The sequence below is a fragment of the Rhinatrema bivittatum genome, chromosome 14 (assembly GCF_901001135.1).
Source record: "Rhinatrema bivittatum chromosome 14, aRhiBiv1.1, whole genome shotgun sequence".
Lineage (NCBI taxonomy): Eukaryota > Metazoa > Chordata > Amphibia > Gymnophiona > Rhinatrematidae > Rhinatrema > Rhinatrema bivittatum.
This window is the reverse complement of record NC_042628.1, coordinates 28,072,029-28,088,339: the sequence shown is the minus strand read 5'-3', so window position 1 is coordinate 28,088,339 and position 16,311 is coordinate 28,072,029. Positions and strand designations below refer to the sequence as shown.

Genomic DNA, 16,311 nt, shown 5'->3' with positions numbered 1-16,311 from the left:
TCCTGACCCCCCCCCCCCAAGACTTACCAAAACTCCCTGGTGGTCCAGCGGGGGGTCCGGGCGCCATCTCCTGCACTCACACCTTCGGCTGCCGGTATTCAAAATGGCACCGATAGCCTTTGATATTACTATGTCACAGAGGCTACTGGTGCCATTGGTCAGCCCCTGTCACATGGTAGGAGCAATGGATGGCCAGCACCATCTTGTGCTCCTACCATGTGATAAAGACCATGTGATAAAGACTCAGCTCTACCATCAAGCTTCTCAACTAATCATATCCTTTGATCCAAATAGAAAGGGCAGATACCAAACAAACTGTCCAATTGGCTAGAACATTAAATAGAACACTGTTATATACTGACTGGCTTACAGATTATAGACTCTATCAAGGCTCATAAAGTGGGAGCCATGGCAACTTCAGTGGCTCATGTCAGGGCCACTTCTATTGAAGACATTTGCAAAGCTGCTACTTTGTCATCTGTTCACAGCTTCACATCCCAGTACTGTCTATGTCCCACAACAACAACAGTAACTATGGTCAAGCAGATCTGAGCATCCTGTTCATCCAGTAGTCCACTTTCTACTTAGTAGGATCAGATTGCTTTTAAGTACTTGCTCTGCTAAGCAACACTCAGCTTCGAACTCCCCATGTGTTATGGCTAATTCATGCCTACTTGTCTATTTTTTATTTTTATTTATTTACCAGTTATTTCTATACCGATGTATAGACTTAACCTTCACATTGGTTTACAATCATTTCATATAAATCCATATCATACATACAACAATATAAAATATCAATAGCAATTAAAATAATCATTTAAAATCAAGCCATCTCATACCTAAAACAATATAAAATCAAATCTTTGTGAATGAAAGTAAGTTTGCTAGGGATCTCCATAAATGGCAGGGTGAATTAGTCACACGTAATATCTGCCTACATCCATGGATAGTCAATTATCTCACTAAAGCTTAAACTCCAGAATAGACTGAGAGACATACAAGAAAGTGTATATTCATGACCACACATTCTCAGAAAATTCTTTACTGAGCTCTGAAACTGGGTCTGTGTTGGTGCCATCAGATGACATTACCCACACATTATGGTTAATTCATCCTGCTATCTATGCAGAACTTGGTTTACAGGTAAGCAAGCTTGCTTTACCTTTCATGAGAGCAGATCATAATGCTTTATACCTTCCTAACCAAACACAAATCTCCACACAAGGAGATTTGTGTTTGGTTATTATTATTATTAAATAATGTCATTAGAATAGAACTTTTGGATTGAGCAAATGGATTTTCTATTATACCTTCATAAAGTATAGGAGATTTTTCTTTGACAGGAAATAGGTGGTTTTCTATGTGTGTGTTAATGGTGTGTTTCCCCCATCATTTCCTATGGAGCAGGCCTCACAAGTGATTGTGAGTACATTAATATGTCCTCAGCAGGAACTGAATTGTAGGTTAGCATTCTTAGCTTTTTAACCATATTTTATACTGATGTCATGCTGTGATCACGCTCAGTGTGCTTCTCTGTCCCCTTACAGATGTTGCTGATGAGCATTATATATATTTACCTATATATGTCATAACAGGCAAAAAGGAAGGAACCAGTCTAAAAAGAGCATTTTCAAAATGTAGGATACAATTAAATGTATTCACCCAAAAGAGTGAATACCATTCGGCCATAAATGTTTCTCTGTCCCATGGTGGGCTGCATAATGCCCATTGTCACTGTTTCTCTACTGCATTCACATGTGAAACGCAACAATATTTAAGGCATACTGGTTATATTAGTCAATGAAAATGTGATTCCATTGTTCTGAAACAAGCAGCAAAAGTAAGAAAACTTGAATACAACTATGCACAGTTAATGGATGTGCCATTCCTGGGACCCGTGCCAATACACTTTGTAGCTGCAAACATGAGAATCTTAGACTCCTGGAAAATTGATCCATATACTGTACAGTACTGTATTTCACCTTGTCGCAAGGTCTGCTAGCTAATGATTGTGCCAAGCCTTTAGGGATCCTTATTGCTGTCTTTCTGGCTAGGGACAGAATGTGCTGATAATAGCTGTTATCGAATTGGAAGGGATTGAGAAGCAAGACAAATGAAAGATTAATTTTATTTTGTTACATACTAGGTTAGGTTGCCTATGTCTAAATGCCTGGTATTTCCTGCAGTTGGCTTGAGATCAGTTGATTTAGCAGAAACATGGTTTTCTCTTCCTGTTTAATACCAGTTATTCCAATTCATACTACATTTTTATGCCACTACTACGTGCAAGTCAACACTTACCTATTCTTTTCTTATTTGGAAACAGTTCTAATTAGCTTTCCCAGTCTACAGGCCACCCACATGCTCTAAAAAGCTAAAATATTCAAAAGCAGTAATTATAAGGACCATTTTGCCTTCTTGTTTGGATACCAATTAATATTAACAATAATTTTATTACTACTACTAAAGTGCTATTCCACAGATACACATAGAAGACAAGTCCCTGCTCCATGGAGCTTATAATCTAGTTATGACAAAAATACATGCAAACGAGTCTATGGGAAGGTGAGTTTTCAAACTGGATTTGAATATGTTTAGGGAGCATGACGTAGCAATTCAGGAAGTCTATTCCAGGCATTCTGTGCAGCAAGGTGGAAAGCATGGCTTCAGGGGTTGATGGTGGAGAAGGAGAGCAAAGATCACAGTAACTTGTAGAGATGTGCAGTTCTTTGCATCGAAATAGGAAATTTTGCCTTTTATTTCTTATTTCGTTGCATTTCAGGAAGAAAAAAACCCAATATGGGTTTTCCATAATTTCATGGGTTTTCCTATAATTTTTTTTCAGGAACTGCAACATCTAAGAAAAGAAAAAAACCCACCCCAATTCTTCAAATTTAACTAAATGGAAAGCCTCCTGATCCCCCCACGACTCACTCAATGTCCCTGGTGGTCCAACGGGGGGGGGGGGGGCCTCGGGAGCTCAGGGAGGGTGAGGGGCTTTCCATTTAGTTAAATTTGAAGGATTGTGGCTTTTTTTTCTTTTTTTTTTTTTTTTTTAAACAAAATTGGAAATGGAAAAAAAGTTTCTGATTCGGGGTGGACCAAAATGGCTCACCCCCGAACCAAAAAACAAACCAGCACGAAATGTTTTTAATGCACATATCTAATAACTTGCTAGATGAACGGAGTTCACAAGAAATGGTGTAGGGAAAGTAGAGGAGTCTTAGTAATGAATTCATTTATAGGTGAGTAAGAGCTTGAACTGCATGTGGAAGTGGACAGGGACACAATGTAGCAAATTGAGAAAAGGGGTTATAAGGTGGTAGTAATGTTGAAGGAGAAACCTGTCCACCTGAATTTTGAACAGATTACAGTGCAGTTCAGAGAGAGGTCTGCAAAGAAAAAAATGTTGTAGTACAAGTGGGAGGTGATAAGAGAATGGATCAATATTTTGGTAATGATCAAAAAAGAAGAGACAAATTTTTGCATTTATAGAGCGGAGGCACCCAAACTCAGTCCCCAAGGGCTTGTAACCCAGTCGGGCCCTCAGGATTTCCCAAAAAACATGTATGAGACTCGCCTGCATATGATGGAGGCACGATATGTAAACTGATGGCTATCCTGAAAACCCGGTTGTGCTGCGGCTCTTGAGGTCCAAGCCTGGGAACTGCTACAATTGGCGAAGAAATGTCCCATTTTCGCAGTGTTTTGCATGTGCATAGGGAAGGGGAGGGGCATCAAAGATGATCCCAAGGTTACGAGCTGAAGGAACCATCAATAGTCAGAAAAAGAGGGAAGGAGGAAGGCTGTTTAGGAGGCCTTGTTCAGGTGGTGACGGATATTCAGGCAGCAATTTCAGATAAGTAGGCAGAAATATGATACTGAATTTTCGGTGCTATCTCTGCTGGAGTAGCTGTGTAGATCTTGGGGGGAGTCACAATAATTTTTTTAATTGAGTGCACTCAGCATTTTTATACAGGAGGGGATGATCTTCAGCTGGCATTTAAACTTCTGGCTTTTACAACCAGAATGCCAAAAACTCAGAAGCTCCCAATATCGAGCCAGTAGATATGCTGAGTTAACAGCATCCAACTATGCTGATATCTGATCACAATAACATTATTTCAAGCAACATTTGTATATGTCTGGTTGACCTTAGGGGAAGTAAACCCAAACAACACATCCTTCCAAGGAGAATCTGAAAACCTCAAATTTAAGAATTGGTCAGAAGTTCCACTGTGGTGTTCACACAAACTTTTCTCTGCACTCATTATTTCTTCTGTGGCATTTTATCCTTTATAGAAGATCCAGGAAACTGCACACATTTTATCCAATGATTTGGTTTCAAAATTTTGCTAGGAAACTAAATTTTCAGACTATTTGCCATGTTTTACTTTTGCCCTCCTTTTGTCTGAAACAAAAATGAGGCCATTGGCGTTCAGTGGTGGGCTGTCTAAAATAAAAATGACCTTCTCTCTCTGTATTAGGGATGTGCAGTCCCAAAAGTTTCAATTTGGTTCATTGTTTCAGTTGGGGGGGGATTCAATTTTATTTGGTTTATTAAATGTTTTTTTTTCCAGGTTCAATTTGCCAAACTTAAAGCAAACATCAAAATAAATGAAGCGCTAAACAAAAAAAAAAAAGCCAGAAGGGCCTCAGCAACTCTAGCTGCCATTCTTGGACCAAAAAAAAAATGACCCGAACTTGGTGCTGAGGCCTAAGCCTGAAGCCAAGAACTAGCCCTGTGCCAGGGTCCAATAACAAGGCCTAAGTCCTGGCACAAAGGTTTAAATCTGGGCCGAGCCTGGCTCTGGGCCCTGTGCTAGGACCTAGTCCCAGGATTTGACCAGAGTGAACTGGGGCTGGGTCCTTGACAAGTGCCTGGGACTGGGTAGTTCCCACTTCATCCCTCCTTATCTTCTTCCCGTCCCCAGCAATGAAAGAGACAGGAGCTCCCTCCCATGTACTAGCAATACTGGCCGGGCCCAGATCTAGTCCTCAGGATAGGCCTCAACGCCATGCTTGGCCTGAAGCTAGCTCTTGGCACTGGGAACTAGATCTAGGTGCTGGGCCCAGCCCTGGGCTAGGCTGCTGTGTCAGGCTCATGGGCACTCATTTTTTCTTTAGTAGCCATTTTTAGTTCATTTATTAGATTTTTTTTGCATTCGTTAAAACACACTCCTACTCTGGATCTGTGGATTTTCCATCCTCAATCTGTTTGTAGAACTTGTATGCCTTTTCATGGATTTCACGATCTTTGTAAAGCCATGAGGATGTGATTAGAGATTGGAGATATTCTATTTACATGGTTTGATGGAAAATCCATATAAATAGCAGTGCCTGAACAGCAAATGTCAGAAACTAAAAAATGTGTGAAGTCTCTAGTATGCCCAGTTGAGGAAAAACTAGAGGTTTTCGCAACATTATTTTTGTGCACGTATCATGCCCATTCAAAAACAGCATCCACGGCTCCTTTGTGGCTTTATGTCTGGAAACTAGAAGAGATTTTTAATAGCACTGTCGCTTTTCAGCCAATCCGGTGACGGACACGAGCGAATAATATAAATTCTCTAGCTATTCCTTGGCATTTATTTCACTGTAAGTGTATTTATTTCAAGTAGAAAGCCCAATAGTCATTTATCAAGAGACAAATCATTTTTTCTTGGCACTGAAGTCTGCAAAATCCCCATTTTTAAGGCACTAAATCTCCTTTCTCTGACAGGAATAAGAAAGCATTAAAAGCTTTGATTTAGCTGGATCATACCAAATAGTTTCTCATAATTATCTTTTCAGATGATATATGCTTGTCTTTCCCCCCCATCCTCCCACACATTATTAAACCTGAGGTCTCCATTCTTCATCTGACTGTATTACTAAATTAAATTGCCTTTTGTTGTGTTTAAGTTAAGCACTTTGCCGAAAGCTTTTCTTTGTACAGGGAAATAACATTTACCCAATGCGTGCTTCTAGTTTTACTGTTTAAATTTACTGTTTGCAATTGTTTTGTTTGCTGAGCAATTTGAAGATATTGTTTGTTTTAATAGGAATAATGAATCACTTTAAATTACTATTGTGTCTTAGAGTACAATAGGTGAATAAACAGTGCAAATGTAATATACAAAATGACCTTATCTCAGATCCAGTACTATAGATTTTGTGTAAAAAAAAAAAAAAAAAGTTATGTAAGAATGTTGTTTACAAATAATTTCTAGATTATTTTGTCTGGCGTTAATGGAAAGGGAAAAATGATTGCACTACTGGTACTGATGGCACTACTATTTTCTAAATGAAGCATAATATATATTGCATTATTTTTTAGGGGACTTGACCTCGTTTGTCTGCCTCTATACCTGAGCTTCTAGCCCTGACAGGATCTGTCATCCAGAACCTCACTGCCAAAGAAGTGCTATGGGTCTACATTTTGGCTTTAAGAGAGGTTTCACTTTGAGGACCAACTCTCTGATTTTTATAGCCCATCTATCTTATCAACAGTCCTGGCTAGCTGGACATCTACTGCAGAATTTGATGCATGTGCACCCTGAACCACATGGGTAGGTGTTTCTTTTGTGCCCTGTCCCCAAAAGGCACAGTATCCTTAGCCCCTTCTAGACCCATGAGTAGATAGATAATAGCGCAGTGGTCTCCACACCTGTCCTATTGATTCCATAGTCATTCCATTTTCAGGATATCCACAATGAATATGCATGAGATATATTTGCATCCTTTGGTGCATATTCACTGTGGATATTCTGAAAACCTGATTGGCTGTGGGTCACTAGGACAGGTTTTGGAAACCAGAGTTAGGTATAGGAATTGCATCTAGGTCTCTCCCATATGGTAGCCTATGATGATGTAGTTGTGCTGATGCTTTCTATTCTATTTCTAGGAACTAGAACACAAATATATCAGTGTTCTTACTATGTGGCATGAGCTACCTGCCGGATTATGCAGGGAACCAGATTATCTAAAATTTAGAAAGCTAGTAAAAGCAGAATTATTTCATTAAGCATGTGGAGTAGGTGAGCTAGGGCACAGTAGTTGATATGGTTTTGCACAGTGTTTTTTAATGGATTTAATTTTGAATTTTGTATGATTGTATTCATTATTCATTTAAAACATTTTATGAGTGTTTTTTTTCTAATCTGCATTCAAATTTGGTAAAATTATGTAGAATATACATTTTTTATAAATAAATAAATAAATAGATAGATAAATAAATAAATAAATAAACATTTATAAATTTAAATGAAAATGTTTCCATTTCTGTTGGTCTTTAGCTAGAAGGTGCATGCATATGTTTGACATGAATTGTGAAATTTTAACAATTTCCTGTTTCGATTTCAATTCATTTCCATTAGAAAACAAAAGAAAAACACAATTTTGCTGATTTTCATTTAAGAGAAAGTTTTCACTGCCACCAAGAAAAGAAAAAACTCCTCCCAGACCCACTCTATAATCCTGCCCTAAAACCCACTTCCCATATTTTTCTTCCTTCATAGGACAATGTCTTCCATACAAAATGGCACTGGCCAGGCCCAGACCCAGGCTAGCATCATTTTCTATGAAAGCAACAATGGTGCCTGCCTCAGTTTGCTGACACTATGACTAAGCATTCCATCGGTGGGACAGGATTCACCAGAGAGAGAAAAATATTCAGAGACTTTAAGGGGATTGGAGTATATGCTGGAAGGGATTTTTTTTTCTTCTCCTACAGGGTCCAACTTTTTTATGCTTTGTTTTTCTTTCTTTCTTTTTTTTTTTTTTAATTTGAATGCTTGTTTAGGTTTTTGTTCATTTTAAATAGATACACAAACACAAAAAAAAAAACCCAACCCAAAATTAAAAATGTCTATGCAGTACTGATTTGCTCAAGCAAATAAGCACCTCTGACAAGCTCATGCTTCTTTATTCGATTTTTTTTTGTTTTATGAATACCTGCAATTTGGCATAAAAGGCAAGTTCCAAAAGGGCTTCCACGAGTAAAGCTTGTGCTAACCTCCTTTGAAAATTGCTCCCCCCTTCCTATGAGGAAAAGGGGATTTTGTTTTGAAATCCTGGCAGATTCTGTTCCCAGCATATTTTGCACCTGCAAAGCACGTGGGGTACAAATATCTTCTTGGCACTGGTGGCAGGAAGTTTCCCTTTGAAAACAGGCCCACTTTTGACCTAGGATTATATTTCAGCTGAGAAACACATGCAAATAAAAGCTGTTGTATCTTTAGATACTTTTACCTCAAAGTGCTACACTTTAAGAACTGGGGATTAGAGCTATAGCACTTTTTACATGTGGCATTGCATATATCTTTTTTTTTTTCTTTTCCCAAAGTTGCAGGACATTGAAATACTTGGCCAAACGACACTTGAAATAGCGTCAAGTGGTTTGCTGAGTGTTTGCCCTTTTTGTTTGCTGATACTTAAATTTGTTCCTTGTATGTAAGAGATGCATTCTTGAGAAACTACTTGACAATAATCTGACTTCAAGCAGTGGATAACGTCAGTGATTAACCATATGGAGATGAACTAGATGACAGTTGCAAAACAAAAGGATAAAGATTATGACAAGGCATTTTCCTATTTGAAGCACATTTATCAATCAGCTGCCACACACCACTAAAAACACAATATATAAAACATTCATGGACTCCACATGGTGTGATAAATGGTCCTTTTGTCATCCAGGAAACGGTGGAAGCTATGAATTTACTGAGTCTTTACAAGGAATGATTCTATGAATGCTATTGTTGTTCTCATGCTTCTGTTTTTCTTTTGGCAATACTTTGTGTTGTCATAAAGTTGAATATACTTGTTGAGTAGAAATGAGATTACCTTCAGACTCTTACAATTCAAATATAACTTTAGAGAACATTGTAAATTCTGTATCTATGCTTTATTATATCTTTGTCTTAATTTTTCTATTGCCCACTAGACCAATGTTTCTCAAGCAGGTTCTCTGCTTTATGCAAAATGAGAGGTGGTGTCTTAAAAGTTCTTTATTTAAAGAGAAGAAACTACAGTTTCCTATAACATACAGTATTAAATGGTTGAACAAAAGACTTGCTACATAAACTTTGTATAAAGAATTGAGAAATCACTTCAAATACTTTTCAAACACCCTTCACTGGGATTAAAGGGCTCTGTAACAATTGCCCACTCTTAATCCAGCAAAAGCTACATGCAGATTTCCACAGTGTACATATGGAGGGAACCTGTTAGTCCCCTACTAATACTGAATCAGGGTTATGCATTTGGATATGGGATTAGACAGATTTGGTGACTCCCCTATGTGATAATTAGCAATGGAATTGTCCCAGGGTTTTTCTAGAGAGCACCATTTTACCTTTGTGGATCCAGTTTGCTTTTGAGGAGGCAGCATGTCCTGTGCTATGCTCTTAACTTTAAGCTCCACGGAGACTTTTGTTTTGGATGGGAGGGTTTTTTTTACACCATCTCATGCCACCTTTAAATTTTTTGAGTTTGGAGTGCCAAATCCTTTTGGACTCTGTTAAGCTTTTTTGAGTTTTCTCTTCTAATCATGTAATCAATGGACAAGGTTCCCTTCCTGCCAGTAGAACCTGAGATCACCAGAATCCAAGGAGAGGATAATGTCCAGCTATCCTGAGAGAAAGAAAGAGAAAAAGAGAAGAGATGAAACACATACATGGTCCACGAATATCTATGGAAGGTGAGGAGAAAGAGGAGTAAGATTTATCACCCTTGCTAGGAAGAAGTACGAGATAAGACTAAAACCTTTAAAACATACTCTATGATACTTCATCTATATTGGGAAGTGATACTTCACCTCCCATTGGGATACATCATTTACCTTTCCAATGGGAAGGAAGAAAGCAAGTAACTAAGGGGTGGATTTATCAAAATGCGGTAAGTACTACATGCAATAGCAAAAGGGGCGTGTTTTATGCTAATATAGCATTTATCACAATTTGCGCTAATTACCTGTGCAAAGAGCTAAGTTAGCGCAAATTGCAATACCATTTCAGATTCTGCGATAAGTGCCAGACCTGTTGTATTTCCTGCATTCAACCACTGGGGGACCATTTTTAAGGATCCCAGACACACGAGAGAGAGAGAGAGCGCATAAATATAACTACAAGACTTTTGTAGTAGTTAACTATTTATGCCCACCTAGTAACTTGAGGTGAGGTTTAGGTAGTAAGTTAGGGATTAGGGGTCACTTTTACATGCAGAGTGAGACATACGGACAGAACAGTGCAGTCTTGTGAAAATTTGATGTCCTTCAGAGTGAGGAAACTCAGACAATGATGAGATTTGTACAATCTTCTCTCAACCTAGCTTGATGGACTCTCTACCTGGGTAACATCAAGCTAGGTTGAGAGAACCTTGACATAAGGAATCAGGATTAACTTTCAGTCAAAAGAAACCTTATGTGCCTTTCTCAATTTCCTAAGGCACACACTAGCATACTATTATACTAACCTCTTCAGTTGTTCCTCTTTAAATTGGTGGCTGAATACTCTAAGTTCTTTTTTTTTTCTCTTGGAGTATAAATGGACCAGCATAGCATCTCTGCCCTAGTCCAGTCACACCGATCTTCTCCCTCTAATCCCCCCTTTTTTTTTTTTCCAAAAACTCTTGGTCCCGAGATCTCTGCTCGGATGACCTCACAAAAATAGTGCCATAATCCTGTGTTCACCAGCCTTCCCCATTCCATGGAACAGGTGCCAGCTACTTCTACTTAATTTCTAACATATTCCAAAACTCTCTGGTGATCTTACACTGGGTATTTCACTCCCACGAGTCCATCAGTCTATCCTATCAGGCTACAGTGATTGATAGGATTAACTCCCCTGTTGTTCAGAGTGCTAGGAAGAAAGAGCAATGAATTGCAGGTAAAATAGTGAGCTGCAGGAATTGTCTGGCACAGATTCCTGATTACACTGGATATCCTGGTGCAGGAGCATTCCTGGCTCACAAAAATGTACCCAAACTCCCTAGGACATCTAATGGGGCATATACTAGACACCCAATCACTAAAATTGCGCCAGCTCTATATTTTAAATTATTTCCCTGTGGGGGCTGCTTTCTGGGGGGACTAGGTTAGGGTTAGAGGGGTGGGTAGGTAAGGGGAAGGGAGGTTAGTGTAGGGGGTTGGAAAGTTCCCTCCCAATTTTATAACATGCGTGCGCAGGTCACACCCTAAACGATACAAATCACAAACTCGGCTTGCCGAAACAATCTCATGTGATGGGTAAAGGCCAAGTAGTGCGGCTTAGTGAATGAGCTCCTGTGTTTGATCTATTGCAAGCAGGAGCTAATTAAATCATTTATATGTATAGATGGGATAATCAATAAAGGTAAAATTCTGATCTGATAACTTCGCTTTAATTAACATGCTAGTCCAATATCTGTGGGAAATGTTATATAATATTTCCATATGAAAGGAACATCGGAGGAGGGGAGTGATGGTGAGTGACAGATGAGAGCAACCACATTTATAGTGAAGACCAATTATTTGAGCAAATGTGGCAAGAACAAATAAAAGATAGCTTGAGAGATCTGGCACATCAATCACAGAACCCCCAGAAACAAACATTCTTGTTTATTATATAGAATGCTGATCATCAGTCTAACGCACATAAATAATGGTTCCATCTTGTTTTGCTTTTTATCCTGAAAAATAGTCAGAGGCTGATCGTCCTTTCTCCACATTACCCTATCCACAATGTCTTCTGTATTTCTAAGAAGATATGAGCTAATTAGAGGTTTGCAGTCAGATTTAGCAGATAAAGCATAGTTTGGGTATCCGGAATTATTCTAAACCTATATCTTCTCTTCTGTTCCTCCCCCACACATAAACACACACCGCACCAATCAATCTGTGACCTCAGCACTCAAAATTATGTTAAGGGCAAAAATAGCATTCAAGCCACTATTCGATCGCACAGTTTTAAAATAGCCCATCACTAACCCAAGGATTTAATTTTCTTTGGCTTCAAAACAAATGCACAAAAATGACTGGAAAAATGTAAAATCAGTTGCCTAAAGTTCTGTAGGATGTTTTCATGGAAAATGTTACCTACATGTGCGCGCACTACACTGTTAACAAATCGGGGGTTGGCACGCACAAGGGGGTGCACAATTATGCACCTTGCACATGCCGAGCCACGCTGCCTTCCCCCTTTCCCCCCCAGCCCATCTCTACTCCCCCCAAGCCCATCCTTTGTCTTATCTTTTGCGCCTGCCGGCAGGCTGCAACCACATAATCCTCCGACACAGCGGCAATGGCTGCTCTGTTGGAGGCCTCTGGCCCCGCCCTCGGACTTACACGCGTCGCCTGGCCTTTTTAAAATAGGCCCGGCGCGCGTAGACCCAGTTACGTGCATAAATCCGGCCCATTATTTCTGTGAATTTCTTTTCTCTTTTACTTGGGATATGACCACCTCCAAGGGCAGCGTGCAGTGAAGTGGGGATGGGACAGGAGGTCACTGGGGATGGATTGGATGAATGTCGGGGACTTCATGCTCTTTTAAGCAGAGATGTATGTATGGAAAGAAGGAGGTGTGGGAGAGAATGAGCAGGCACATTATCTAGTTAACTCTACCTTTTGAGGTGTAGTTAGGTACTGCTGCTTAATACAGATCACCGTGCCTATTGAGATGTGATCTGTACTAAACTATTTGCTTATTAGGGAGTAGCCTTTGCATGTATTTGCAAATGATGCAGCTTATTTGTTTTTGACATGCGTTTTAACTGATTTTTCTCACAAGATCAGTAACACAGAAGTGTATATTAATGATTTTTAAAAATAGAACATTTTTAAAGCACTTTGAGTGCTATTTTTTCATTTAATGTGCGTTAATGTTTTTGCGGCTTTGTAAATAGGCCTTTTAAAGAGAAAAAGTCAATTAAATATAAATTATAAACTCTTTTTACATTTTTGGTAAAACCCTGCCAGGTTTATTTGGGTGTCCTCTAGATTTGTTCTGCATTTACAGGTCATACCTGTGTTCTTTGCAAATCACATTAAACCTTTCTTGGGAGGCCTGAACTGAAGTACAGCACTATAGAAATCTGTGTCCTTGGAAAGGAAGAGTATGCTGAAGGATATACTGAAAGGTCAAGTTTGATGGATGAAATACCAAAGAAAAATATGCTAACTAGATATGCTAATCCCAATGAGAAATGGACTTCTATTATAAAGCTTTCCCAGCTGACATCTTAGAGACCCTAAAGGTTTGATATCTCATGACAACTCAATATAAAAAAAGAGGTACAGATAATTTAACAGCATTATTTCTTCCTAAGTGCAATTTATATCTGCATACAGAGCAGCTGGGATCCTGTTGAACTTCCTGATGCTAGAGGATCTGCCATGTCCCCAGTGACCACCAACCGAGCACAAGTTCTATGAAAAGTTGATGATGCCCTCATGAGTGTCCACCACATGCATACTGTACTTAGCGACTAACACTAATAAACATGGGGACTTTTTGAGCTCCTCCTTGCTTGTTTTTCTTTCTAGTGAATTTGGGGTCTGCTAGGGATGTGCTGTCATTCCCTTTCATGAAAGGGAATGACAGCACATCCCTAGCAGAAATGGGAGGGGGGGGGGGAGAAGGTACAGAGAAGGGGTGCCAAAATGATAAAGGGAATGGAACAGCTGCCCTATGAGGAAAGATTAAAGAGGTTAGGACTTTTCAGCTTGGAGAAGAGATGGCTGAGGGGGGATATGATAGAGATGTTTAAAATCATGAGAGGTCTAGAACGGGTAGATGTGAATCGGTTATTTACTTTTTCAGATAATAGAAAGACTAGGGGGCACTCCATGAAGTTAGCATGGGGCACATTTAAAACTAATCGGAGAAAGTTCTTTTTCACTCAACGCACAATTAAACTCTGGAATTTGTTGCCAGAGGATGTGATTAGTGCAGTTAGTGTAGCTGAGTTCAAAAAAGGTTTGGATAAGTTCCTGGAGGAGAAGTCCATTACCTGCTATTAATTAAGTTGACTTAGATAATAACCACCGCTATTACTAGCAACGGTAACATGGAATAGACTTTTGCTTTTGGTACTTGCCAGGTTCTTATGGCCTGGATTGGCCTCTGTTGGAAACAGGATGCTGGGCTTGATGGACCCAGTATGGCATGTTCTTATGTTCTTACAATGAAAGAAAACCAAATGAAATATAATTTCGGTTTCATTTTATTTCCAACATCTCATCCCAGCATCCTGCTCCATGGGGGTCGAAATGGAGCAGAAGGCAATCCCCAGTGACTCCTGCTCCGCCGGTGCCACAATTTAAAATGGCACCACCTGAATTGAAGTGAAGTCAGTTTCAACACCATTTTGGATTACGATACCAAGGCAGCAGGTGCCTGTCATCCATTATCAAGTTTGCTTAATAATACATTATCCCATGTCTAAAACAATGATATTTTTTCTACATTTTCATAATCAGAATAAATCTAAATGGTTTTATACAAAATTAGAAGTGGCTCCGTTTAGTGTTATATTCCCTACTACAATTTGAAGTTAGGTTATAGCTCTGGCCAATGTACAACGTTAGTATGCAATCCATGGCGTCTAAGTTATCCTATCCTTTTAGAAATGGCTCTAATTGTAAAACAAAAACTCTTTTCTTACCCGCAGATATGGGGTTACTTTTGTACTCAGTAATGGTTACAGAAATGGGCTGTACTTACAATGCTTTGTTAATAATAACAAATCTGCTTCCATTTTAAGCACTGTTTTTTCTGTTTTTTTAGAAACCCTGTTTTTTTGGTTCTTCATCCCTGATTTCTCTTCTGTATCAAGATTTTTTGTATACAGTTTGGGAAAGGATGGCATGAGGCTGAAACGGGGGGGGGGGGGGGGTGGTGGCGGTCCTGCGCTAGCCGGCAGCGATCGCACCTTCGTGGTGTGATCGCTGCCAGCATCGTGCCCAATAACTTCATCATAGAAGCTGTAGTTATTGGGCGCGAAATAGGCAGCGAAAAGGTTCCTTACCTTTTCGCTGTCTGTGCCATCCTCGCAGAGTCGGTCCCGGTGATGCCCCGACTCCTCCTCTTCCGGGGCCGACTCCGCCCCAATGTTGGTAGCGCAGGCGTGCGCTACCTTCGCTAGCTATCGCAGGCTTGAGCTGTTAGTGCAAGCCTGCGATAGCCTTAGAAAATAAGACCTTAAATCAGTCAGAGTCATATAGACAAGGATTATTGTTCCCCCCTTTTAAGAAAAAAGTTCTTTTTCTTCCTTCCTCCTGTTGTTGTACATGTGCTATAGGCCTCATGGAATAGAGAGGTGCATGCCTTTCCCAGCATTTGCTGAGCCAGCATGGAGTATTTACTCTAGGCTCACTGAGGTACAACAGCAGCTATAAACTGTTGTACAGTCCAGGGGAACCAGCAGCAAGCGCTAAAAGCATGTTTTGATGAACAACAAACTTTGCTGACACATATAGCACAAACCATGCAAGTTATTATACCTTGGCCTACCCCTCTGAATCTCATGATATCTAAGATGAGTCCAGGAGAGAACCTGTAATATCTCCTAGTGAACTTTAAATGAACTGCCCAGCAAGCAAAGTGTCCAGTGTCCACTTGGACCACCTTTTTGGGCAATTTGCTGACAGGTAGCAGCCAGGCTGCTTTCCAGGCCATTAATCCAGATGGAGGGGGGGGGGGGGGGCACTTATGCAGATGTTAAAGCAATCATCCTTGTCAGGTGTATCCCAAAAGTGTACTGACAACAATTCCAGCAGGGATCCCTCTGACCACGAAAAGTCCACAGAATCTCTTCTATTAATTGAAGGATGTAGGATGCAAGTTGCATGAAGGTGATCAATTTAATTCTCCTGGGATATATGTCTTGCACCACTCTATGTGGCACTGGGTATGCTAGTATTCAAACCTTACTCATGAAAACTCCCTAAAAGCTGCTGTCTTCTATCATGCCCAATCAATGCTGGAGTGTATGACAGTACAAGAGACAGTTACCACTGGATCCCAGAGTCAACAGTCAGAGAGCTAGGTGCCAGCCACAGACCCCAGAGGACACACCTGAAATATACTGGCCACATGCTTAAATTGTAGAGAGAAAGGCCACTTCATAAGGGAATGTCCTCAGAACTAGGGAAGAAATTATGGATATCAACTTATTAATACCTCATATTTATAACTTTTTTGATTCTCCTTGTTGTGGATGTAGTTCTTTTGTGTAGTCTAGATGGGGATCTTACTCAGGCCCTGGGTGTACATCCATGGCTCTCATATCCTGTCTTCCCGGGACATGATTTTCTGATCTTTGGGACTCTTTAGGTCCAATTTAACATTG

General features: G+C 39.9%; 1 long non-coding RNA gene across 1 annotated transcript in view; it reads left to right on the top strand.

Annotated features, from left to right (window-relative positions):
• The window catches only part of LOC115075595, a 45,140-nt gene extending 38,088 nt beyond the window's left edge, over positions 1–7,052 (top strand). The window contains exon 3 of the long non-coding RNA XR_003852565.1: positions 6,323–7,052. This is a non-coding gene — a long non-coding RNA (uncharacterized LOC115075595). The remainder of the gene's footprint in view (positions 1–6,322) is intronic.
• Positions 7,053–16,311: the final 9,259 nt, after the last annotated feature.